The following is a 26,687-nucleotide window of genomic DNA, read 5'->3' on the forward strand; positions in this document are numbered from 1 at the left end:
ACCAAATCCCCTAGCTTCCCACTCAAAAAACTGTGTGTATTTTAGTGGTACCTAGAAATCCCAGTTAAAATCAAGAGTCCTTTACAGCATTTGCTGTACAAATGAATAAGCTGAGTATACATAATTTTCTTTTCAGTGAAATTACCATCTTTCAGAAAAGTACTGTCTTAACAAAAGGACAACAGCATTCCATTTGGACATGCGTTGTCAAATTTTTCAGTGAGATGTAGATTACAAAAATGTATTTTGTTTCATTGCTTTGCTTATCTCAAACACCTTGATTTGAAAATTTTGTTTTCTTTTCCAAGTGAATTGAAAAGAAATTGTAGTTTTTGATAAAGCAGTGATAATTTCTGTTTGTACAGACTACATAGCTGTAATATAAAAGGAAAGTAGTAAAACACTTAGTCAATTGTAGTTTCCTCTTAAACTGCTCTAAGGTGTTAACTTAGTTATTGTGCTATTTTCTGAAAAAATGGAAAAGAACAATTTTGTATATATGTATATATACACACAAATTTGGGATTTTTTACTCATGTATAATGACATATGTAAGACCTCTGAATGTCAGTAGCCAAATACTGTATGGTACATTGTGCATCTAACACTGAGCAGAAACTAAGAGGAAACTGATTAAGTTGTTCCATTTATTTTTTCCTTAAAGTACATCTGCAGCAGCAGGCTTTATACTGAAAAGCACAAAGATGAGACTTTTTCAAGTGCTTCAAGGAGTTCAGTTAATAACTCAAGTGTTACCCTGTCCTATGGAATTAAACAGTCATAAAAACATTCATATGACAGAAAATTCTGAACATCTGTAAAGTTTTTATTGTTAAACACTCATAGCTCAAATCCAAAATCTTTGCAGATGTTTCTGATGGACTTTTAATTGAGAAAAGCTTGTTCTCACGTTTTTCCTCCTTTTCCATACCAAGGCCAGAGTAAAATTGGTCCAGAAGAGACCTGAATGATGCAGGTGAAGCTTCCACATCCTAACTCTGAATGATGCAGGGGAAATCCAAGCTTCCACATCCTAACTTTTTGAACACAAGGTCTCTCTTCCTAGGTGTGGAACCCTAAATTTGGACCCCTGGCTTTTGGGGCTTTTTTGCACCCAGTATCAGAGTTGCCTTGGACAGAAAGCTGTTATCTTTAAGAATTTATTTTTTCATCTGTAATGCTAGAAATAGTAATTCTGAATTTTGTAGATTACAGCCTTTACATAGATTGGATTTTTGCTGGAGACAGTTTTAAGGGGAGAGACTAAATTGAATGAAAATATGAATATTTCAATTATTACTAGGCTGCATGTTTCTTGCACACATGTTCAGGCTGAGTGCTGCTCAGCCTGAAAAAATTAGAAAGAATTGTGTCCACGTGCCTGTTCTGGAATTTGTTCTTCATGTTTCCCTAGTGTAATATTGGGAGAGGGCAACTTCAGTAGAAAGGGAAAAAAAAAGTCAATCAAGGAAAAAGTTGTAGTCTTTTCCAGTGTGATGGAGGGCAAAAGTGTAGAATGGAGCCAAGGAAGAAAAGAAAATAATTTAATAGTTGGTTAGCTCAAGCCTGTACTACCTAAGTGATCAGTAACTGAATGCTTTGTAATGAAGCAGTAGAAAGGTTCCTGTCCCTTTCAGTGTTCCTAACCTTTAGCTCAGCCCTGTCCAGTTGAGCTGATGCAGCTGTTTCCTAGGCTGTGCTGCAAACTGAACTGAGAGGAAATGCAGGAATGCAGGTAAAAAAAAACAACCTTTAAGCACCATACCCCTCACCCCAAATATCCCAGATACTTCTTTTAGGAGTTACTTTAAAGCTGGATCAGTTCAGTTATATTCAGTCCTTGTCATTGCCCTACAAATAGCTGTACTGACTAGCAGTGAGAGGACAGATGCAGCATGGGCACAGAAACAAGGGATGGAGAGAGACAGATTTGGAGGAGTGGCTGGTTAAGGACCTGGGACTGTGTGATGCCAGACTAGGCTTTCAACTTTGAAAATTATGACATTTTCTAGAATATACCACTGGGGAAACTGAGACACAATTATTTATGTTTAAGGAATAGTGAAACTACTGACCATCTTCATGATGCTCAGTAAAGTATGAACTGGTACAAGCAACTTGAAGAATGCCCCAGCAGATGGTAGGATATGGTGTATTGTGTGACCAGCCTATTTTTTTCCATTGTGTTCTTGTCTTTGGGCCAGATATCCAATGGTAAAAAATGATGGCTACTACACAAGCCAGTTATCATGTGCATCCTGATTTATCATATTGAGAACATGAAAACATCCCAGTGTGATTTGAGTAGACTGGCAGGCTTCTAAACAAGGTAGCTGCAAAGCTGGACCAGCTGAGCAGATTAATGCTAACCCTTATTTAGAAGCTATTCTTGAGGCACCTTAAAAATTTATATTGTAGACACTTATTAAACGATCCAGCTCTTTTCTCTGTCATCTGTTTATTGGTTATTTCAGTAGTACTTGGCTGCTGATTTTTTTTCTGCTGCCAGGTCTTGTATTCCTGTCTGCCTGTGATGCTCTCACTCTGGCTGGAAAAGTTGTCAGTCTGGACTGCATTTCATTTGGTTAGCTCTATTTTATTCTGATTGACTGACAAGAATGTATTCACTGTCTTGGAGTCAGAAGATTTTGATGGAATTGTATTTATTGTAATCATAAATGAGTTGTCTGAAATTAAGAGTAATTGAGAGTTGTTCTACTGGGGTGAAGCATTCATTGTGGAAGTAAGTTAAACTTCTGTTTCATTTTTCAGGATTCTAGACCTTGAGTAATTTCCAGTGTAAGTTGCACAGCAGGTATGCAGATTGATTGAGTTGTCAGATGTGATAGGTATCAGAGATTGTACCTGTCAGCAGCTGGAGTTATGCAAGTTAAACCACAGGACTGGGAGGGGGAGCTTAAATATGGGAGAGAACTGTGATCAAGTTTGTTATTACAGAAAATGTGCAAATACAGAGGCTTAATTGTTTTGTACTTATAATATTCAGCTTGAGTGCAGAAGCATTAATCAACAGTCTTCTGTGCCATTAATAGTACAAAGCTAATACAAACCCTGTTGTGCTGCTCTTTTTTCATCTTGTGGGATTTTTAGGTTTTCTTTTGTTTGCTTGGTTGTTTTGTTGTTTTTTTTAAAGCGTGAGTGGATCCGAATAACATTAGCAGTTAAAAAGATGGGCAAATGCATTAAAAGCTCATTTTTAATATAATGGTAATGATAAAGTATTTATTGCTCTGTGGCTGATGTATGCTTTACCAGATCGACATATTGTTAGTACAGGGAATTTGTTATACCAAAATAAGGAAATGTATCTTTTCCCATCACATGTTTGATTAAAATCTCCCTCCAAGAGGTCTGTCTCACATGTGGAATTAGTTATTGGTGTCTGTAGCTTAACATGAACCACAAATTGGATTGAAGGATGCATTATCTAGCCTCCTATGCTATTATAACAGTATTGGTTTTGTAAAAGGCAATTTTATTGGAGGTCTATATTTTATTTAAGGTAATGATGTAAACCTGGGGCCTCCATGGATGACGTGGTCAACCACCAAACCATATTTTATAAAACTCTGCTTTCTTTTATGGTCTTGGAATGGTCTTAGTTGTGGGTGATATGCTGCTGGGCATTAGATAAAGCTACTGATTTTTGAGAGCACTCTAAACTTCAAGCAGGCCACTTTCTGCATTCTTTAGTCTTTGAAGTTGCTACTTTTAGAACTATTGTGCTTTGAAAAGCAATGTCAAAACAAAATGCTGCTCTTGATTTAAATTTGCAGTTTTATTCTTTTCTTCTGAGGAGCTCTGAAGCCTCCGTAATGTAGTAGTCAGTGTTGCTTATTGCTCATCTCTTCTCCATTTGCAAGTTATGCTGTTTTGCAGTAATGTTTCATTGTTATTTAAAATCCGACTCAGTGGTTTATTTTCCGCTCATTTTCCAACATCTAAGGAATTTATTATGCTGAACTTACCCAGAGGTCTTGATATTTTGGCACAACTGATTGGAAACCTATTATTTTGTAAGTTATTTCTCTTTTGGGTGGGCATAGTCCAGTCTTGTCTCCATGTCTTTGAAGTATAGTATTTACAGTTTTTAGACTGTTAGGGCAGTAGCTACTCCCTTGCAGGACAGACTTCATCCTTGGACTGAGATATTTAGTAAATATGCTTTTCATAGAGACTGCTTTTATTCCAGTTAAAAATAATAAATAGCTTACAGCTTCAAAACATGACTTGACCTTTCACAGGGTTCATTTTGCCTAACAAGAGTCACATATTCAAGTGCACTGAGCTGTCACATATTGCATTTGTGGGCTGGGTAACCCTTAGCATTTCAAGAACTCTGAAGAGATTGGAGGCTCCATTACCAGCTGGGGCCCTGTTTATCCCTAGCATCTCTCATTCTGTAGTAGTCAGCTGGGGGTTAATTTTCCTGTCAGCTTTAGGGCTGTACAAAATGCTGAAAACGGTGAGACGAATGTGCCTGTGCATACATTGCTCATATTTGGGGATGAGCCAGCCTGATGCTTTTCTCTTCACTCTGCTGGATGGCAACAGCATGAGGCCTGTGTGGTCTTGAACATCACTTCCCCCACCAGATATTTCCTAGAAAAAATAAGCTTTTTCCAGTTTACTTCTCCCTTGATAATTTCAAGTAGCTAATACTGCTGTTTCCTGTAGTTCCCACAGCTCCTTGCTGCTTTTCTATTTGATCCTGAAATAAGAAAAGCAAGATTGGTCTCCACTGTCTTTTCAGAGATATTGATCTCCTGCAGGTCCCTGTGATGTCAGTGGAGTGGTACTGAATTGGACATCAATATGTATAAATAGCTGTTGTTTCCTGAAAATATTTTCATGGGGTGATTTAAACCACTGGAACAGATCACATATGACAGAAATACAGCATCTTAGGGCAAATTCATCAGAGTTGTATCTTGTGAAAAATGAAAAATCATAAGATGTCTTGCTGAAGTCTCTGACACTGGCATAATACAGATTATATTTTAATATTAAATCTTTAAGATCTTCATTGGAATCCCCATTACTTTTATCTATCCACTTGAAGTCTACAGTAATATTTAGGAGCCTGTATTTGAAAATGCTTCTCTAGAAGAATGAAAGAAGCAAAGTCTTCTTTAATAAATAAGTAAATAAAAAATGAGAGATGGCTTTTATATTTACAGGAACTGTGGAGAACCTTCAATTTACCAGAGAGGTTAGTTTGCCAGAGAAAGTTTTTTACTATCTTCAGTGCTGCATGAGATTATACTGCATGGTAGCATACAAAGTATGCTGTGGTGCTCCATTCTTCCCTGTTGTGGTTTAACCTCAGCCCCACACAGCTGCTTGCTCACTCCCTCCCCTTAGGCTGGAGAAAGGGAAAACTCAGAGACTGAGATAAAGGTAGTTTGACAGGTAAACCAAAGCTGTGTGTGCAAACAAAGCAAGGAATTCATTCACTGGTTCCCATGGACAGGGAGGTGGTCAGCCACATCCAGGAGGGCAGGGCTCTATCATGCACTGCCCTTGGGAAGACAGACACTATCACTCAGAATATCTGCCCCTTCCTGCTTCTTCCCATAGCTTTAAATGCTGAGCATGATGCCTTATGTCTGAAACATCCCAGTGGTCAGCTGTCCTGGCTGTGCCCCCTCACAGCTCCTCACTGGTGGGGCAGTGTGAGGGGTAGAAAGAGCCTTGATGCTGTGTGAGCACCGCTCAGCAATAGCTAAAACATCCCTGTGACATCAACACTGTTTCCAGCACAAATCCAAAATAAGGCCCATTGTAACTACTATGAAGAAAATTAACTCTATCCCAGACAAAACCAGCACATTCTCCCTGGCTTAAAAGGGATCTCATTAAGAGGGACAAGGTAAGAAAGTTTCCACAGGCTTTGCATAGTTTTTGTTAGCACTTATTTTTCATTCTGAGGGTACATGCCAATTACTGACATCAACAGCATGACTTTTTCATGGTGGTTTTTAATTACAGGGTATTGGGGGGCTCACTACTTTCGACTCTACAAAATCTTTGCAAATAATACAAATCGGAAAATGTTACTCTCCTAACTTTTAATGTTTTCATGATATTTAACGATCAATTGAAAGCACCAAGCTTATCATATTGTCTAACAACTGAGTTTCAGAATATCAGGCATTATTATACATGTAGGTTTTTCTTCATCTTAGTGACTAGTTAGCTCCTTAATTAAAGAAACTCTGTAAAGCTGTTTCCCCAGAAGCTGAAAACATTCCTGTTTAAGTCAGCAGCATTAAAGAACAGTTAAATTTCATGCTTTTTGTTGTGGTTAGTCAGTGCTTAATACTTAAATGTATTTTATGCTCTGATAAGGGGACTTGGGTTTCTGCAAACTTTGAGGGATAAGAAATATATGTAGCTTTGGCCAATCTTCAGTTTTCCATTTGTTCACTAGCTAGAAAGCTGTGTTCCTTTCCCCTCTGGCTCTACTTCTCCCATGGGTCAGTTGACCAGGTACTGGCCGCAGAATGGAAAAAACACCATACAGTGCTAAAGCTCAGTGGTGTTTTAATGAGTTAAACATTTCCTGGTGTAATTCCTTTTGTGCAGATTTGCCTCAGGAATTCTGCCTTTCTGCTTAAACCTGGTTTAGTGCCATGGTTAAAATGCATGCATTCATGGTTGTGTTCTTCAGGTATGGACTGTATTTGTTAAATGCCACACACAAAGTTTATACCCATACCTGTGTGTTCAATCACAAAGTACTTTAGATTGGCCTCTTAATGTCATGTTTAGACACCTAAATATCCTGGTTTGATGAAGTGTGTAATGCTTGTAGCTCCTGGTGAACTTTACCTAATGAACCCATTGCACTTGGTCAATCGCAAGTAAATAGCAAGTGAAACCTCTTACTCCCAGAAGTCAGGGCATACAGTCATAGTGTCAAAAGAGGAAAAACCTGGAAGTATATCCTCAATCAGAATCAGATAGATTAGGGAGTAGGTGCAGCTTCTGGATGCTCTGAGTTCTGACTTCCAGTTTGTTACAGCACCCTGGGGAAGGATAAGGCTGCTGAGAGTGTGAAGGTCAGGCTGCTGACTCTTTGAGCATCTTAACTGTGGTCATCTAAGTTTCAGCACTGTAGTCCTCTGACTGCATTGCCCAACTTTATTCTGCAGAGCTGCATTTTCAGTTGTCTTCCTAGAGTCCTGCCCAAGAGAAAGCCATTCCTGGTATATCAACATGAGCTCTGCTTCCAAACCTGAGAGAACTTCTTTTGAAGGGACAGAACCATACACAAAGGGAGAATTTTTCTGATGTTAGGTTTAATTTTGAACTTTCTGGCTTATGCTCAGTTTTATTTAAATTGTAATGATTTAATGATTACATACATGCTTTTTCTTAGTGAGTGGCTCCAAACATTAACTTATGTAGACAGTTACAATATTAAAAAGAGGGGAAGTACAAGTGTATGAGATTTACAGTGGAAATAGCCAGTGATGGAAGACAGCAAACACTTTTTGGCATATTTACTGGAGGAAGTGAACAATATTTTGTACCTATTGCATGTATTTCTTCCCACCTGCAGTATAGATTAAGTATGGGGAGGGAAGGAACCCTTGCTTGCAATTTTGTAGCTGTCTTTATGGGTCAGTTACTGCAAGGTGAATTTCCAGCCTCCCTAACCTTGAATGTCACTTAGAAAAGGGAAGAATCTCTTGATACTATGTGTAGTCCTCATTGGGAGAAAGGGAAAACAAAATATGTTTTATTCTTGAGTTTCTAGGAAACTAATTGAAAGTGTGCATGTGGAAATTATGTTAAAAATTATCCAGAAGGTTTTGGGGGAAGGGAGAGAGAATTTTTGTACTTGGCATTTAAATGCCAGGTAGAACATATGTACCTTTTTATGATCAGAACTGTAAGACTTTCAAACACATACACAGATTTTTTTTTTTAAGGCTGTAGATTTGATTAGGTTGTAGAAAAGTCAGAGCTTCTGTGACATTTAATCACCAAAATCTTGTTTTTCTCATTGACAATAAAATATGGAAATAAATTCCCATAGCAACAAAGTCTTTAAAGTGAATGTAGTGACATACTGAATTAATAAAGGCAATAAGGGAGCAAGGGAAAAGAGAGGGTAGAATTGTACTGAGTCTCTAAATTCTTCCTCTCCCAGAAAACACGACTTTGGGGCTTATGGAAAAATTTTTTTGCATGTTTTATTCTGCATGTTTTAAAAGTATCCTGGGCAGCTTGTATTGCTGTAGAGTACAATGGAGATTGCAGCAATAGCAATGTTCATTTAGTAGGGATTTTGGGATTTTGGTTTATTCTTAAAATATATGTTTATTATACCTCTATCTCTATACTTGGAAACTTTTCTCTTTAAAACATTATTAAAAGTAGCAAAACATCACAAAATAGCTCTCACAAGTTTTAAAGCAGAAGAAATGCCTATTTTATAACTTTAATTCTTGCTTCTTTAGACTATTTCATGTATAGCATTCTTGGCTGTTTGTAATTTGAAATCTGTGGAAAGTCAGCATTAGTGATCTTGAGGAGTGATTTTTCTTTGTTTCTTTGTTTAAGCAACTAAATTTTTACCTCTTCTGATCTGAGCTGTTAGCCAAGAACCTGACAGTTCGTGGGTAATTCTGGTTGAGAATATGGATTGAAAGATACCAGGTTCCGTGAATATGCAATCCTGTTTAGTTTTAAAGAAAATCCCAAGGATGATTTCTTCCAGAACAAAAATTATCTAACTATGTATCTTTATTCCAGTTCAAAACATCTTTCAGCTAGAAGGTACCTGCATTATATATATATTTTTACCTTGCTCTCTTTGCATGTCCTCTGATCTCCTACTGATTCATACACATACAATACCGTACCAAACCAACCATCTCCACACCAAGCTAGAAAAGAAAAAAAAATCTCCCCAAACAACAAAATTTAAAAATTACCTCAAAACAAACAAAAAACCCCCAACCACATCCCCTCCATATATCTTTGTTCTGGTAGTGACATTTTCGCTTGGAAGAGTACAATTAATTTTTTTAGTCAGCTTCTGTAAAAGCTGGCCAACTTTAGGGACCTTGGTACAGACTGCAAAAATGGATTTAAAGGCAAAGTTAGTGAGTAGGGTCCTTGGCTGCATCATAGTAGACTGTAGACATAGTATCACAAAATTTGAGGCTAGCCAGATGGTACATCTGCTAGTTTTACAATTTGACCTAAGTTTTTATGAACCCTCTCTTTGTCAGGACACCTTGTAGTCAAAATAAGTTACCACTATTGTCATCTCAGGCCTTTCAAAATAAGAAGTGTTAATAATCTAGAGGTAAACTTTGGAAAGTTTTAATTTGCTTTGTGTTTTGCAAATATGTAGAATAAATCTTATCAGGAGTTCATCTCTAATAAAGAAGTTTGAAAAAAGGAAAGAAAAATTCCTTACTTGCTCAAAACTGTGCTTCTTACTTGATGTTAGGATACTTTCAGATAAGACTATGTCCTGGCTGCAGTTGTGGCAGATTACTTGATATCTATAATCCTACTTCTTACTTGCAGTTACACTTTAGGTACTATATGTAGCCCAAATTTTTTTTGAAAAAGAAAAACAAAACAAGAAAAGAAGACGAAGGACAATTAATATCTATTTCTATTTTAACTATTGGTTTGATAGGTCTGTGTTGATGTATTTTGAAGATGTGGTTTCTAAATACAACTTGGATGGATTTAAAAAAGGTGGGTTTTTAAAATTTTCAGACTAGGAAACTGTTTGCACTCCAGCATAGACCACGATACATCTGGAACTATCTTAGCTGTAGATGCTATTAAATAACCATTTCTGCCTTGGCACTGCCCTGCTCATGGTGTGGCACGTTGTCAGTGTGGTCTGTGCAGTGCAGTCTGTGGTCACACTGAAACGAAAAGGGTTGATGTGTCCTTGTGCTCTCGGGTTGGTCTCCAAGGCTCTGAAATACCCAGATGGCTCCTCTGTGCTCTGATAATTACCCCTGGCATCATTAGGTGAAATTCTGAAGGTACGGGTGTCAGTGTAGCTTCTTCACTGTTAATCTGCCTGACTCATATTTGTGACTGCAGATCTGCATCCGGTAAGGAGGTGGTATGTCTTTGTAGGAGCTACCTGGCATAGATATCTCCTTCAGTTATAGCCTGGTTTTCTAGTGGAAATTAATTCAGTCTGAGACTAAAACCTTACTCTGAAGCAGCAGAAATTTATTAGTAGATTTATTAATAAAGACAGCACTCTTTGACTTAGTCCTTATTGCTCAGTGTTTTTAGCTTCAGGTCTATACCAATCTTAATTAAAATGTTTGGTTTTCTCTCTGTGATATTTAGAATGAAAGAATTAAGTCTGAGTCTTTGGACTATTTGCTGAAATTATAAGGAAAAAAGGGAGAAAGTAAAGGTGGAAAAAACCCGCATTGATTGGGAAGTTGAGTGTATGAAAATTTGGGAACCTGTACAGGTCAAATATCTGTATTAATCAGAAGAATTGCTCTTATCAATCAGATGATATAGCTCCTTTCCTTTGTCCTTATTGTATGCAGTGTTTGTACTTTTTCTTGTACATTTTGGCAGAGTAATGAAAAGTGAAATTTTAGAAGATCTTTTTTGATATGTGACCTTCCATTCCATGGCATTGGTGGTTAGCAACCAACGTACTGCCTCCATGGGGTAATAAATTCATGTTTTAATACAGTTACTTGTTTTGCTTGTAGTGCAGCAGACAGCTTCAAACCCTGAGGGAGAGCTTTATAAATCTGTCAGGTGCACTCCTTTGCTGTTTCATTCTCTCAGCATGGTTACAGTATTTTGATTGTATGTTATATTACTGTGATACACAAATAATTTAAAATGCTAGTATTTCTTCTGGAAAAAGGTATTTTAAAGAACCCCAAATGTATGTGTCTGAAAATGCAGGCTTAACCTTTTTGTGAGTCCCAAAGCCATACTGCTTCACATCAACAGACATCATCTGAGCCTGTCAACATGAAGAGATACAGCAAAATGGCTCAAAAATTTTCTGGTTAGAAATACTTGAAGTCTTTTTTAAGGAAACTAATTTTTCCGTGCATTAAAGGAAGTAAGTAATTTTTCCTCATTCCCCCCCCCCCCGCCCCCCCCCCCCCCCCCCCCCCGTTGATACTGTCAGTAGCTGTGAAAATTTAAGTCTGTCATGTTTTCTATATGTAGTTTTTTGGTAAGATGATATATTCTGCCAGTAGCTGGCTGCTACAGCCAATTCTTAGTTTCAGAAATGCAAACTCCTTGTGAAAGCCTCCTTAGGTGTAAGTGCCCTGGCAGCCAGGAGGGCCAACCCTGTCCTGGGGACATCAGGCACAGCATCACAGCTGGGAAAGGGAGGGGATTGTCCCACTCTGCTCTGCACTGGGGTGGCCTCACCTCAAGTGCTGGGAGCAGTTTTGAATTCCATGGTATAAGAAAGATTTTTAACTATTAGAGAGCATCCAAAGGATAGCATCAGAGATGATGAAGAGCCTTGAGTGACACCATAGGAGGAGCAGCAGAGGTCACTTGGTCTGCTCAGCCTGGAGGAGACTGAAGAGAGACCTCACTGCAGTTACAACTTCCTCATCCTCATGAGAGGAAGAGGAGGGGCAGGCACTGATCTCTTCTCTGTGCTGCCCAGTGACAGGACCCGAGGGAATGGCCTGATGACAAGCGTGGTTTAGGTTGGATATCAGGAGAAGGTTCTTCAGCCAGAGGGTGGCTGGGCACTGGAGCAGGCTCCCTGGGGAAGTGGTGACAGCACCAACCCTGACAGAGTTCAAGAAGCATTTGGACAACAGGCACACGGTGTGACTCTTGAGGATGTTTCTGTGCAGGGCTAAGAGGTGATATTGATGCTCATGGGTCTCTTCTCATATGTGGGTCCCCACAGCATATTCTGTGGTTCTGTATGTTGTCCTTTTACTAGAACAGAGGATCTGAGAAGGGTAGGGCTTTTTTTTTTTTGCGTTTGATGTGCTATATTCAACCCCTGTGCCTCCTTGCTCCTTGCCCATCTGCTGCAATTTTTATGATGCCAAATGTTTCTTTAACAGGTGCTCTGTTGAGCTCAAATACACATTTGGAACTGGAAGGGGGACCTAATTTTAATGATGTGCAATTTCAAAGTGGCTTTAAGAAATCAGAGTGCTTTGCTTCTGAGAAATTGCAATCTAAAACTAATGATCACAGATGTTCACTCAGGTATAAGAAATAATTACCATACCTAAAGTCAGGATACAGCTTTGCCATTCCTATCTTCCACTTAATGTTTCAAAGTATTGCTAACTTATGCTATTAGCTGTTACTTCAGAAGACTGCCCTTGGGATTGCATTAAAGTGGGTTTATAGTCCTGTGTTTTATGAGGATATATGCAACCATTTAGGAAATACTACCAAAAATTTATTAGAAATATGGATATGAAAAATTGTTTGAAGAAAGTGCTACGTAATGCAGGGGATATTTTTGAAAAAAGGACAACTGTGTAAAGAAAGTTTGGGTGGTGGTGTTCCAAAATAAAAGCCAGGTGTTAGCAGAGGAATAATTTGAAGATGCCCGTTGTAAAAGCATGTCCTGCCATATCTTCCTGAAGATAAAGGTCAGTGAATTCAACCTGAATATATATCTGTTTGCTGTGGCAGGAGAGAAACTGTCGTTGAAATAGATTTGTGAGCTGTGTCATTTTGCCATAATGCAAGAGTGAAGTTATTTTTGGTATATAACATTTTAATATTTAAAAACCAAATCTTTTTTCAAAATTTTCTCCACATGAGATAAGTATGGGTAAAAAAGGTTAGAAACCAGACAAAACCAGCATAAAATTGTGGGCTAGATGCTTTTATATTTTTTTTAATAAGAGAAATCAGAAAAAAAAATTCAAGTTTAGCATAATGATGACAGTTCACCGTTAATTTATAAAGAATTGAATAACATAAACATAATTCTTGAAGGGACTTTCTTTCATGTTCTCTAGCAAGGAATGAACCTCTTACACCAGGTTGTCAGAATATTCCTTCAAATTAAGATGGAAGCCCTTTATAAGGTGTGAACAGAGCCAGATTGGAAAGGTTCTTCATCAGGAGGGAAAAAAGTAGATAAACTGTGGAAGTGGAATGTTTTCCTAATTCATAGTCTGATATCCTAAAATCTTGTCTTTACCTTCATGCTTTGTTAGAAGGAACATGTCCTATGAAAATGTAAATCTTAAGGAAAGAGAAGTGTAAATACACATCATCTGTAGAAGCTTATTAGAAGAAATGTCAGTTCAGACTCTGTCATAAGCACACAACAGATCAGGCCAAGATGTGATCAAGACTTTTATTTAACTAGTTTCTGCAAAACAGCCCTTTGCTTTAGAAGAACAATACAGGCTAAACCTAAACATTATTAAATTATGTGTGCCAAGACTGTAAATTTCCCATAGAAGGCTTTCTTTTAGGAAAGACAAAACTCAATTACTCTCATGTTAGCTCTGTACTGTCCCAAGGACCCAACTCTTTATTCTTTAGAGTGGTCAATGATAATCTAAAGCAAAAAAGTTGAAAGTCTTGTCGAAATATATCATCTTTAGAATTCCAGCAAGGAAATGAAGTAGGAAAAAATCGCTGAACCTGAAAGACCTGCTAATTGCCCACATATCTCTGAACCATGTGAAGAGTTACTTTGTCAGTAAGACTGAACAGTGTGTATATTGCTCTCTAGGTCTACTAGAGTGTCTTATTAGAAAGAAGAGTTTAAAAATATGTATTTGACCAATCTTTACACTGTGAACTATTATTTAGGGAAATGTTAACAACTGATTAGAATGCCTAGACAATTGAATGACAGCAGATTTTTTTGGGTTCAGGGGATAAGCTGAAGAACTTACAATGTATTTTAATATTTTATTGTTTATCTCTGGATATAACAAACCTCTCAGAAAGTTATGCTGTTGTGTACTACTGTCAAGTAAATCACCATAAAAACATGTATGAAGCACCAGGAGATTGTCACTTCCTCCACCTGTCAATCCTAAAAGGGAAAATATCATCCTTCAAAATTAGTAAATGTTATGATATATTTTTACAGAAGGCTGAAGTCCCCTGCATTCTGTTTTATGAACTAAATTTTGTATGATGCCGCTTCAAACCCAAACTTGTGAGTCTGAAGGTAACATCATTAATGAAAGTCGATCTGTCACTATATTTGTAATGCAGTCTTGAGACCCCAGGGCACTTCTCAATTAGCAAGCAAGTATAAAGCTTGTTGAGATCTACATCACTGACATAGCTTAAGAAAAACTCAGTGGGAAAAGATAAGCTGACAGTTGTAGTGTCTAATCTGTAAGTGCACACATGACTGCAGGTAGCACATTTCAGGCATGAACCAGGAAAGTGCCATCCTGTCAGCCCAGCACTGTAAGGGGTACCAGCATGTCTGTCACAGTCACTGGGGGCTCCAGGAATCAAGGGAATGGTTCAGCAGCAGAATTCCTTGTGTGGAGGGGCCAGGGGGCAACGTTTAGGAGCTTTCTTCTAATACATTTAGGATGCCAAGTACTGGAAGCAGGTAATTTGCTATGAGTCAGAGAAGCAGAAATATATGAAACCCCATGTCTGGTAATTACAGGTGATTAGCATAATTGTGTTTCCTTCTGGGTATCTTCCATTTTTAATTCTTCTGGTTTGTATCTAGAAGGAATTTAATTTCAAAACTCTTCCTGATGAAACTTTGAACTTGGAAATTTTAGACATCTCAGTGTTAACTTCTCCCTACCTATTTGACAAAATAATATTTTTAGTATTTTCTTCCCAGTATTCTCCTAAAGTGGCCTCGACAAATGGATGTTAGTTCCAAACTTACTTCTAGAATTTATAGCCTAGCTGTAAATGTTGTTTAGGCCAAAATTTAACACAGATCATAAAGTGACAGAAAATAGGTTTGAAATTCCTGAGCTATAAATAAAATTTGCAAGTTTTCTATCTCACAGAAGATCTTTAGCAAGTTAACAATCTCTGGGTGGTGTTGTCTCAGGAATTAGTTTTAGTGTAAACTTATTTCAAAAGAATAAAGATTGCATTAATATGCTTGGAATTTCTGTCCACCTTTCTACTTACTTACTTAAGTGTCCATCAGTCAAGGAGAAGCCAATTTGACAGGGGAACAATGTTCTCAAAGGTGAAGCACTTAAAAGGTTCATTAAAATTGTAATAGCAATAGAGAAGAGACAAGCTTCCCTGAGAGAAAAATAATTCAGGAGCACCTATTTAGATACTGGAAGTCCAAGTAGCAGCAACACATTCTAAGTTCTGTATCAGGCAGGAAGCCTCTTGCCACAGTATGTGCATTCAGGGCAAAGCAGGCTTCATTAATGCTAATGTTTGCAAACTAATTGTGTGTAGGTGTCTTACAAGTTTGTTTGTTTTGCACTCCTCCAGAAATACCTAAGCTTTATGCTGATGCACAGTCCTACTCCTCAAGGGCAAAAGTAGAGAGGTATTCTGTTGAAACGTCTAAGTTGAGAACAAATTTTTCTTTCAGTCCACATCACTGATAATGAAAGCCTTCCTCATTCAAAATTTTCAGAAACAAATAACTGAATAGGATTTGTCAGAAATTTGTCAGAAGGTATGTTTTCAGTCTGGTTTTTTTGTGTGTGTTTTTGTTGTTTGTTTTACTGTTTTAGGTTTTGTTGGTTTTGTTTTTTTTAAGGCAATGCTCAAAACTGACTAGTCCTCTCTATATGGACCTGTGCTCACTATGACCCAAGTCACATTATATTCTCTTATAATTTTCCTTTCTCTTGCTTTTGCATGGGAATTCCAAAACAATAGTCAGTGTACAGTTTTGGGGAAAGTTTGAATCGTATGCATGTATATGAAATTTCATTTTATACATTACAAAGAGATAAACCTATCACTTAGCTGAAAGATTCTCCAGTTTGTGACCAAAGTTTTAAATACTTACAGGAGCTATTAAAAATGTTCTTTAGGTTTTCTAGTATTTATGAATCACTATATAAAGGAGTGATACTTAATCTTTTGTTTGACACAGAATCACTTAATCCTTTGGTTTTGCAAGTCTGCTTAAAAATGTTACCAAGATGAGAATTAGCAATTGTTTTTCCCCCTCTTTTTTTCTTTGTAATGTTTAAGACAGAATATTCTCTGTGGCTACTTGATCAAAGTTCTCAAACCTTTTTATAAGTTTTCTAAAACTACTTCAGAGCTTTCAAGTAAAATGTGTTTCTTTTTGCTTTGAAAATAAAATAATTGGCAGTAGTTGCAGGAAATGCTTCTTGAAAATGGTAAGCAGGTTTTTAAATGCTTTCATATTTTAGAATAATGTATTTAATTTTGCTTTGTTTTCTTAATAGTTATAGAAGCTTTTGTCTAAATTCTAAAAATATGATGAGGAAAGGGCAAAATAATGTGACTACTCTTCTTGTAGCTGGTTATAACAGAAATTTACTAGAAAAATGAATGTTTATCTCACAGGGCAGTGCTACACAGTGTAGATTTTCCCCTGAGGAATCTGACAATATTTGCCTTTCCCCTCTCTCTGCTCTAGTATCTGTTAAAATACTTACCATGTGCCAACATGCATTAAACTGCTTTGACAAGATGAGAAGAATTTTTAAGAATGTCAGGTTCTGTCAGCTTCTACCATTGACCCATTATTACCCTGGAAAAATTCATTATTATGGCTAGATTATTTTTCTGTGGATTAGGAATGATAATAGTAGAATGTTTCCATGATTTCCACAAGTAGCTATCCTCTAAAAAGCTTAATTTCTATAAGCTGGTTTGCTATACGTTTATTTATATGTTTTTGGAAGTAAATGGCATTTATGGTGTAGATTCTTCTTTCTTGAAAGATGTGCTCTATTTGGTTTTAGGTTTCAACTTTTATAAAGTTGATAAGAGACCAGCAATTTTAGAAAATATCTCTTTTGTCCATGAGATTCCCTTACTGAGAAATTTTCCAAATAGGACTTAATCAGAATAAAAGATATATGGAATATTCAGTCTTACAATTTTGAAGACTAATTTGTGTTAAGAAAAGGCCTGGTATTGGAAGAATTTCAGAATATGATAATTTTGTCTAGTGGTAAAATTGAAACTTTTCAATTTGTAATTTTGCACTCTAAATTAAACTCCATTATAAGAGTTGTTTAGTAAGTTTTCTCTTTTGCCTCTCTTTGAGATTGCATTAAGCCTTCATTCCTCCAAGGGGAATGCCAGTTAAACTAAGTGGTAGATCTTGACCTTCTTTTATGCAGGTTAACTGTATCAGACTCCAGTCAGTTTTGTCAAATTGTATAATTTACTATAACTACGAAGAAAGACTGGAAATACCTTAGTGCCTTAGAGTAAAGTGATTTGCATATATATATATATATATATATATATATATATATATATATATAAAAAATTTATAATTCTGTGCTATTCAGTGGTAAGTTTCTTCATTCACGTTTTATCTGTTGCACTGGCCACTCTAGTATTATGAAAACCTGTTCTATCTCCGTACTTCTGTCAAGAGGTCTTGCAGTTACTCATCAGCAGTTCAGTCTTTGCTGGAGCTGTGTTAGTTGGGCACTGTGGAGGTTTTCTCTTGAAGTGGTGGTTGTTTCCCACCTGCACAGGTCCTTGCTGCTCTGGGGCCTCAGTGGGCCATGTTTGCCTGTTATGCCAGATGTGCAATCCATTAGGAATTTGCACTGCCACATTTCACGCATACTTAACAAAAGATTTCTGTGAAATAGCATGGCTGCTGGCCACCTGGGACAAGGCAAAAATCCAAGGAGGTGCCCAAAGCAAAAGGTCAGATTCCACAAATTTGCCCAGTGCCTCCCCTGCTGCTTCCCTCCTTCTGCTCTCTGTATGAGTGCTGCACCTGATAAAGCACCACCCAGCATTTGCCAGCAGGGTCATGAATCCTGAAAGCCTATCAGGAAATGATTGACAACTTGATGGAAGTGCCTTGGCTCTGCCATGATGGCCAAACCAGGCAGAATTCCCATTAGACATATTTATCTAGGAATTAGTACAATTACTTTAATCCACTGGACAAGTTGTCTAATCTCATAGGTCAACAGAGAAGAAGGTGTCTGTAAGAATGTCAGTGTTGGCAATGGAACTAACACATACTCATGGTTTTCAGGTGTTGTGGAAAAATTTTGTGAGGTCAGATGATACTTTCTAAATAATTTCTGAAATTTGTTAATCTTCTTTAGTTTTTCTTGCAAGACTATGTTTAATGTGTACAAAGTTCTTGTTATATGATGTAGAAAAAAGCATGTCTACCTTTGCTTTAAATTATTCATGAAAGTATTTCCTTGATAGTAGGGTCTTATAATAAAATTTTGGAAGACAGCAATATTTTGTACAAGCTCTTTCTAGTTGCCCCGTGGCTGTACAAAGCAGGATCCAAAATGGACATGAGAAGATAAAAAGAACTAAGCTAATTCCTAAAATAAACTATACATTCCCAGATATATATGTTACATTTTCCAGGCTCACATTCCTATTTTAGCTTTGTTTCCAGGGTAAAGTATTGTATGAATTGTCTATCATAGTATCTATGAACAGTGCTCTCTGGCCAAGGACCATGTGCACAACTCTGTCTAGGTAAAAAGGTGGGCTCAGCACTGTCCCAGATGGCTTGGCTGGTCAGTCTCTCAGCAGAGATGCTACTTTGCAAAGTACAACTCTTGTGGACATTCAGTAACTTTGTGTTTTCATATCAAGCATAGGTTAACTGTGCAAAATGTTCTCACCTCATGTTCTTGACCATGTGTTTTATTTTCTAGATGCAGTGGAGGAATGTGGGTTAACGTTGAGATCAATTATGTTGGGTTAATGATTGGGACTGTTCTGATTTTTCAGTTGCTCACATCCTTGTAATATCTTCTTTTTTTATGGGCAGTACTGCTGAAAAGGCATGGTTATGACTGTGTAAATATCAATTAGACATATCCAGTAATACTTTTTATTTCAGTCTCTTTACAATTCAAATATACAGACCAGTGAAGGCTTAGGGGAAACTTTTGACTTCGGATAACATAAAGACGATTAGCCAACCAAAAATATCTCCAAGTAGCTTCCTTCATTCTTCATTTGTTTATCCACCCCAAAAGCTAAGCTTGGATTTCTCAAAGCTGTTTTAACCCTCTTTGGACCCTGCTGGAAGCTTTCAGTCTTATCCCTAAGCAGGTAATGTTAATGAAACAATGAAGGTTTTTAATTTACAAAAGGAGATCTGTTTGTGTAAGCTGATAGTTTTTGTCAGTTGGAAATTATCATGATCAGCTAAAGAACAGTTGCTTTATTCAACCAGATAAATTTACTATTGCAGTAGTAAAAAAGCCAAACAAAACCACCAAAAACCTCCAAATCAATGAAAAAAAAAAAAAAAAGTAGTCTCTTTAGATGTTGGTGAGATTGTATGCCTAGCAGAATGGGAGAGCTCTTAAGCAGTTATTCTAGTAGCTCATCCAGCCAAATTCCTGCCAATTCACTGTATCTGTGCTCTCTCCGCCTTCAGTATCTGAAATTGTTCTTCAGTCTAAAACAGTGTGATCTACCAAAAATGTCACTGTGCTGAACACCTCATCTTTAGTCCACTTAGCAGCCCATTTTTTCAGGGGGAGTTGTTTCACTATCACACGCGTGCCTTGCAAAGTTCCTTCTGCCTTGTCATGTTTACTGCTGCCCTGTCCTGCTCTTCCTGTACTTCTTACCAATCTTCAGACAGAAGAGCTGTCCCAGCTGGGTGCTAAAGATGGAGTTTGAGCTGGGACAGCTGGTGGGAAGGGTGAGGAGAGAAAGAGGGGTCTGAATTGCACTGACAGTCAAGGTGGGCATGAGGGGAAGAGCTGGGACTGACAGGGAGAGGGGAAAGAGCAGTTTGCTGGAGCAAGCTTTTAGATCCTGCTTTTGCTCAACTGGAGGAAACACAACAGGTCTCAGGAGCAAGTTCCTGTACTTTGTCCTAATCCCACCCATGTTTTGTTCAGTGACGTTTCGTATTTTTCAGGATATCCTTCCTGAAAAGTTTTGCAGTGCCCTTTGAGAAACCTGTTAAGCTACTGGTAAATTTTTACTAGGTATGTGACGATAAATTAATTAAATGTTATAAAAAAAAAAAAAGAACATTGGTTTAAAAGAGTTACTTTATTGCAGAATTATCTAGTACATGCATTTAATCTTGGTACAATGATCCACAAACCTATACTTTTGCAACTTCTTGGTGGGTTTTTTGTTTGTTTGTTTTCCACTTCACTAGCAGAGTTTTGGAATTGCTGATTTTTTTTTTCTGAGAATATTCATTTTGCATGCTCTCACAGTCTGCAATCCAAAATGCAGTTACTGTGCAGAGAAAAACAAGCATATTTTGGTTATAGATTTATTATTTTCCGAGATTTTCAGTGGTTTAACAGATATTTTAGCAGATATATCTTGGCTAGTCTGGTAGTTCTAAAGACATTTGAAAAATACACCTTCAAGCCAGAAGGATTTTAAACTGGGTCTTTATGATTTAACTATGATTTTTAGAGTATATAAAGTCACATTGCTGACTCAAAGGAAACAATTCTTCCTCCCATCTGTTTTAGGATGGAGGGAGAATTGTCAGCCTGTCAAATTATTTTAATCTAAAGAATTTTGATTAAAATTTCGAAAGAGCTTGCACATTTTTAGTTGATGTAAACACAGCCACAATGACAGGTTCAGGACTGCAAATGTCTTTTCTTATGTGGAAACCTTTACTGTGGCAGGGGCAAAATGAAGTTTCAGAGGATTTAAAGCATACCATTCTTCAAAATATGTTCCTCACTTGGTTTTAAAAATCAATACTCTATGTATTTATTGAAACAAGCTGAAATGGTCTTCCTTTTTTTCTTTCTTTTTTTTTTTTTTTTTTGTCTCAACTCTTCCATTAATGTCTGGCACAAAACAGTTGAACAGAGGGGTTGCATAATGACACCTAATATGTTTATACTTGAAAGAGCAGTATTTAAAGTACTCAGTCATGTGGATCTGTCTAGATCAAGAACTCAGTCACAGCATAAAGGGTTTTAGGGGTTACATTTTTAACATTCCGCACGTAAATACATCAAAGCTCAAGTATTTCAAAAACAACCCAAATTCTTTATGCTTCAACACACTGATGGATCTGAAGAAAAACCAATATACCAGTGCTCAATTTTTTTTCTTTTTTTGATTGAAGGAAGGATATTTGCAGGAAAACAAAGAACTTGCACCACTGCACAAGGATAACTTAAGCATTAGCTAGATGGCACTGAAACATGCTCGTGCAGAGGTGTCAAAGGGGCTTGCCTGGAACACAGTCTTTGTTAAATGAAATTTCAAGAATAAAGTGTCTCTTAGCTGCTCATTTTCCTTTTCTAACCATACTTATATATCCGTAAGTCTTCATCTGAACGTGTTTTTTGTTAAAGTGTGCTCTCAATTTCACAAGCCTTTTCCTATTCACTATGTATGTTGTCACAGAAAGACAACATAAGACAAACAATGCTGAAATTTTTACTAGCCTTATTGCATTTTTTGATTTTTATTTCTTTTCAGAATTTGGAAGTCTGTATTTTAGCATAGAGAGGAAAACCTTTTCTGTATCACTTTTCTAGGCTGTAACTATGGGAGGGACAGCATGCTTAGCGTTAATAACATTTTAAAATGTAAGTTCTACATGAATTGCAGTTGTGGGATAAAAGAAAATTTATCTTCTAAGAAGTTAGCAACTGTTCTAGCAATAGTAGCTGCATCATCAGAAAAGGTTAGATACTACCCTTCTGTGAATCCATTGCTGTCTGGCTTTGTAAGTAATTGGGAAATATTCAAGAGACAGACTGGCCTAAAATGCAGCTTTCGGGTAGCTTCAGGGTAAAAATGAACAAATTAGGGCATTCAAAAAACAAAGCTCAAGCACTTTCAACTCATCTGTGCTCCTTTCTAGTAAAGAACTTCATTCCTGCAAAATCTTTAGACATCCTACATTATTCTGTACACATCCACAGTAACTTAAAGAATCTGAATGCACATTTCTGCTGTCTCAGCACCCTCCCCCTCATAAAGCTGCCCCTGTTGTCACTCTTGTGTTTGTAGAACTAATCTGCTGATGTCCTGAACCACTTGTAAACAAACAGGCATTTGATGAAAGACTTTTATGGTTACATTTCTTTCATTTTTTGTTATTTGTTTTTTTGTGGTTTTTTTTTTTTTGGGTTTTTGTTTGCTTGTTTGTTTGGGGTTTTGTTTTTTTCTGTAAAGTTGGACTCTTAAATAGTCAAAATTTGTTATTAAGTTCTTGTCCTTTAAGAAACTGATTGAAAAGCAATAATTTAATCTGGTGGGGAAGTGGCCGGTCATGAACAAGCATACTCAGCATCTGCACACTGACACTGCTGTCCTGGGCTGGTGGAAACCCTTCCAGGACTGTATCCTAGCTTAGATCCCAGGCACTGCAGTCCAGCTTTCTGGGCATGCTTTTTAATTTCTGCTCTCTGTGGAGCTAAATTTCCTCCTGCGTTGATTTTGCTTGTGACCTTAGAGAAAGTGAAGGGTTTTGCTGTTAGTTTCAAAATGCTGTATGCTGATTGATCTTTTCTACTTGAAAAATCAAGTCCCTCAGAAAGACAAGTTGGCCTTTTATTTAATGAGGTTTCTTTCTGTCAGGGTCAGTGTCATTTTTAGAACAAAGGGGAACCTCCCTGTAGAAAGAATAATTTATTGACAGTACAAAAGAAAGCACCTCTTTGCATCTTGAGAAAGAACTTCATACAGTTCCAAATTGTGTATCAGTTTTCTTAGCATTTTCTCTTTTAGATCTTAGGCCGGTAATGCCATCTCAGAGCTCTGAGCAATGTCCTGTCTGGATATTTCCATCAAGGAGAATGCACCAAGAATCTTTAAAACTTTTTTAGTGCTTGTATTTTTTTAAATATAAATACTAAAATAAGGCAGAAACTCATGAAAGATACAGCAGATTTGCTGGGTGGCATATATTCAAATAATTGTGTTTGAAAGCAGGTTTAATCCTTGTCTACTGTCATCCTTGAAAGGGAAAAGCCTCTTATTTTTCCCTTGTTGGATTTTTGTGGTCTCCTGTAGGTCTCTAGAAAAGTCTTCAGTTGTCTCTGAGATGTAGTTCCCTCCTTTTCTCAAGCCTCCTATTTCCATCCTCATGGCTCATTGCTTCCCCCAGCTTTCCCTGTTGAGCCCTGCACTGCAGCAGTGTTTCCCATTTGGTGCTCTCTGAAAGCAAGCTCCCTCCTCCTTCCCAACATCCTGTTGAACCAGTGCATAATTGCCTGGTAAGACAAGCAGCCAGTAAGACAAGGAGCCCAGAGCTCTTTTGACAAGCCACAGCCCTTTAACAAAACATACACGTACGGTGGACTGTGAGCGGTGAGCTACACACTCGTAACATCTGTCCCAGTGAGAATCTCAGCTTTCACAGGAAAAACCCCAAACCAAACTGATATATGTAGTCATCATGGTTTTGGCCAGTGCTTAGGAATGTAAACCTCTTTAATCTGGGATTTCAGAAAGCAAGTAACAAAAATTAAAATGAAGTGGGTTTTCTAGCCTTATACTTATTTCTGTGATAAGATTCAAAGGCTGACTGTGGGTTTGACTGGAGTGAGGTCAGCCCCAGCTGTTCATGCTCTAGTCCAAGGGAGGCCTGTTGCAGGCAGTGGGAGGTGTTCTTCATAATTTAACTCTTGATTTAAACTCCTCTTTGTTTATACGTGTAGTATGTGGAAAGTATGTAAACCTTGGCCAGGATGCAAAGGAGGAAGTAGGGACACAGTTGATTCTATGCTGTCGCATTACCCAGTTGAAAAGTTGTCTTAAGGTCTTGTTCATCTGTTGTGTGCAGCTAAACTGGATCCCTGCATAACATCCTTACCTCCTTTTAGGTATACAATAACCAGTTTCTGAGCAGAGTGTTTGTAAAGCCTGTCCAACCATGCATCTTTCCTTCTTTGTCATCAGGATGTTTTATTCCTCTTGTACTCTAGCACACCAGGGCTGCTCTACTGCATGGTGAGCTTTGAGTGATGAGAATATGCCCAAATAGATACTAAAATACTTATTCAGTGAGATGGCATAGCTCAGGTCTCCTCCAAAACAAAGGACTCAAATCAAGTGCATTTGTGGCAGTCTGTGGAAGAGAATGTCTGTATAGTCTGGAATCTGTCACAGATAATGCATAGAGACTGAAAGGTGGATATTCTGGTTTTCTTCTTAAAAAGGAGGGTTTTTCCATAATTCTGGAAAATTACTGAACAAAAGGAAGGAAAACACATTGTCTTGTTACTTCTTCTGTTGGTGAAATTAAGACAAGTACGGTTTCTTAGGAACTTGGAGACTAGCCTTGACAAAGTGGTGGTTTCTGTGGAGCCTCTTTACTTTAGAGGCATTTCAGTTTCAAATGTTTGAAATGTTGATACTTTTAAGCTGGTAGGTGATTAAAAATGGATTTTCATCATTGTGATGTTTATATAATTTTCATAGTTTTCATCATTTTAGTATTAAAAACATTAATCTCAGAAATCACCTCATACAAACAACCCAACAATATTTAGTTCAAAGAACTACAAATTCTACTACAAGATTTTCTTTAGAGTTTAGTTTCTGTTTAGATATATGAATTGTGGAAGATGTAGTTTTTAATAACTGGAAAAACTTCAAGGTCCCTTCATAGAGACTCCTGAAAAAATTAGCAATTGTCATTCCTGTGCTGGAATGTATTTTGGTTAATGATTTTTATGTACTCTTGTAGGCAAGAAGAAATTTTAATGTAAAATTGTAGGTACATAATTTAAAATATTAGTCTTTTCAGTCAGATTTTTCATCACTAAAATGAATATTGCTAGCCAGGTAAAACCATAATTGTGATTATCCCTAATCTTTTAAGGTTATTCTCATTTTTTTTTCTCTAAGCAATGTCAAGAAATGTATTTTGTTCATTGATTGGCAAAGTTGAGAAGAATATGAATGACTAACAACTTCTGAGTTTTTTGCTGCTGTAAGCAACCTGATCTAGTTGATGATGGTCCTACTTATTGCAGGAGTGTTGAATTAGATTGTCTTTAAAGGTTCCTTCCAACTCAAACTATTCTGTGAGTTTGTGAATATTTACATGGGCTTCCTAGAATGCCGTGTTCAATCCTGTTAGATTTTACAGCACACTGAGTATAAAATGGTGGGCAGCACCATTTTGAAAAGCACTGTTGCATTTCAGGGTAATGTTTGGCAGAAGCAGAGAGGGGAACAGAGAAAGGAGAGAGGGGCAAAGAAAGATGAAAATAAAGTCATTGGCAGCTGCTACATAGGCTGGATAAATATGCAACAGAAGCATGCTGGATGATAATTTCCAGATCATACAGTAAAAGAGTTCACTGCTGTCTGTAGTGCTTAATTATTTGTATAATAGATATAATATAGATATAATAAATATAATAGATACTTATTTAGGGGCAGAACCTTCTTAAATTCCATAGAAAGCATAGTTACAAATTCCTATTACTGTTAGGAATACAGTATCTGAATTTAGAGGCAGTATGGGAGGATTAGAGCAAAAGGAGACAGAAGGTGGCTAAGCAATCTGCTTAGTATCACTCAGCATATCTGTGTCAGAGCTGGTGACAGAAGCATCATCTTGATCTGTTATCAGGTGCATTTTGTCATGGTACTTACAGCAAAACTTTGAAGAATTTTCATTTTCTGGAGTGATTTGAGTGCAACTACCATCTATGAGGTAGAGATGAAGAGGTTTCATAGGAAGACTTAAGGTGCTTTTGACAGGAGAGTGATGAGCTGACGAAGGTTCTGTGGGTTGGGCAGATGGTTTGAAGTGCTGACAAACACAGCGGTGAAGTTCATCCTGCTGTCTGAGGATTATCATGAAGCTGAAGATGTGCATACTTCCAAGGAACGAGGAAATATGTCACAGCTTTCTGAAAGATTCAGAAATTTGGGCCTTTAATGTCATTGACATCTAGGTAACCTGTGTAGTGACCCTGAAAACAAGCAGCTGGTGTAGGATGAATATTTAAGACTGTCAGGTGGGAGGGAATTTTGTACCCATGTAATCCTTCTTTGTGCATGATAGCTCAAAGACTTCTTGTTTTAACGTAGACTGTATATCTTCTGTTCAGTAGGACTTGTCTATTTTTCAAGACTTAGAAAAATGAAATATTACTTCTTGAGGTGTAGCAGTTATAACTGTTCTCAGATATTTCTGTTATAAGTCTCAGTTTGCTGAAGAAGCAGGGATGGGTGTGGTTTTTTTTACCATGCATGGAAGATTGCAGTTGTCCTAGTGATATTCTTGGAAGTCACATTTTGATAGCAGCCTCTTTGGTAGCAGTCATGGATTAACAAAGTTAACAACTTTCTTCAGCTTCCCTATTTTATATGCTGCTCCCTCCACTGGGCTGACACAATGTCACTCGCACAAGGAGCAGATCACTCTGAAAACCAGGAAAAAAGAAACAAGAAAGTTCCCAAGGCACAATTACTGTTTAAATTCTTCTATTGTCAAGAAGCCACAATCTAAATTTACTCATTAGAAAAATGTAGCCTGAGTCAGCTATGCCTTCATTTTGATCTTAAGAATTCTGGCATACTGTGCT

General features: G+C 37.4%; 1 protein-coding gene across 1 annotated transcript in view; it reads left to right on the forward strand.

The window, feature by feature from the left end:
* TMTC2 (transmembrane O-mannosyltransferase targeting cadherins 2) overlaps window positions 1–26,687 on the forward strand; it is a 232,694-nt gene that overhangs the window by 101,823 nt on the left and 104,184 nt on the right. The window lies entirely within an intron of this gene.

This window comes from Melozone crissalis, unplaced genomic scaffold, assembly GCF_028551555.1.
Source record: "Melozone crissalis strain CALT ecotype California unplaced genomic scaffold, PUWL_Pcris_2 ptg000004l_1, whole genome shotgun sequence".
NCBI lineage: Eukaryota > Metazoa > Chordata > Aves > Passeriformes > Passerellidae > Melozone > Melozone crissalis.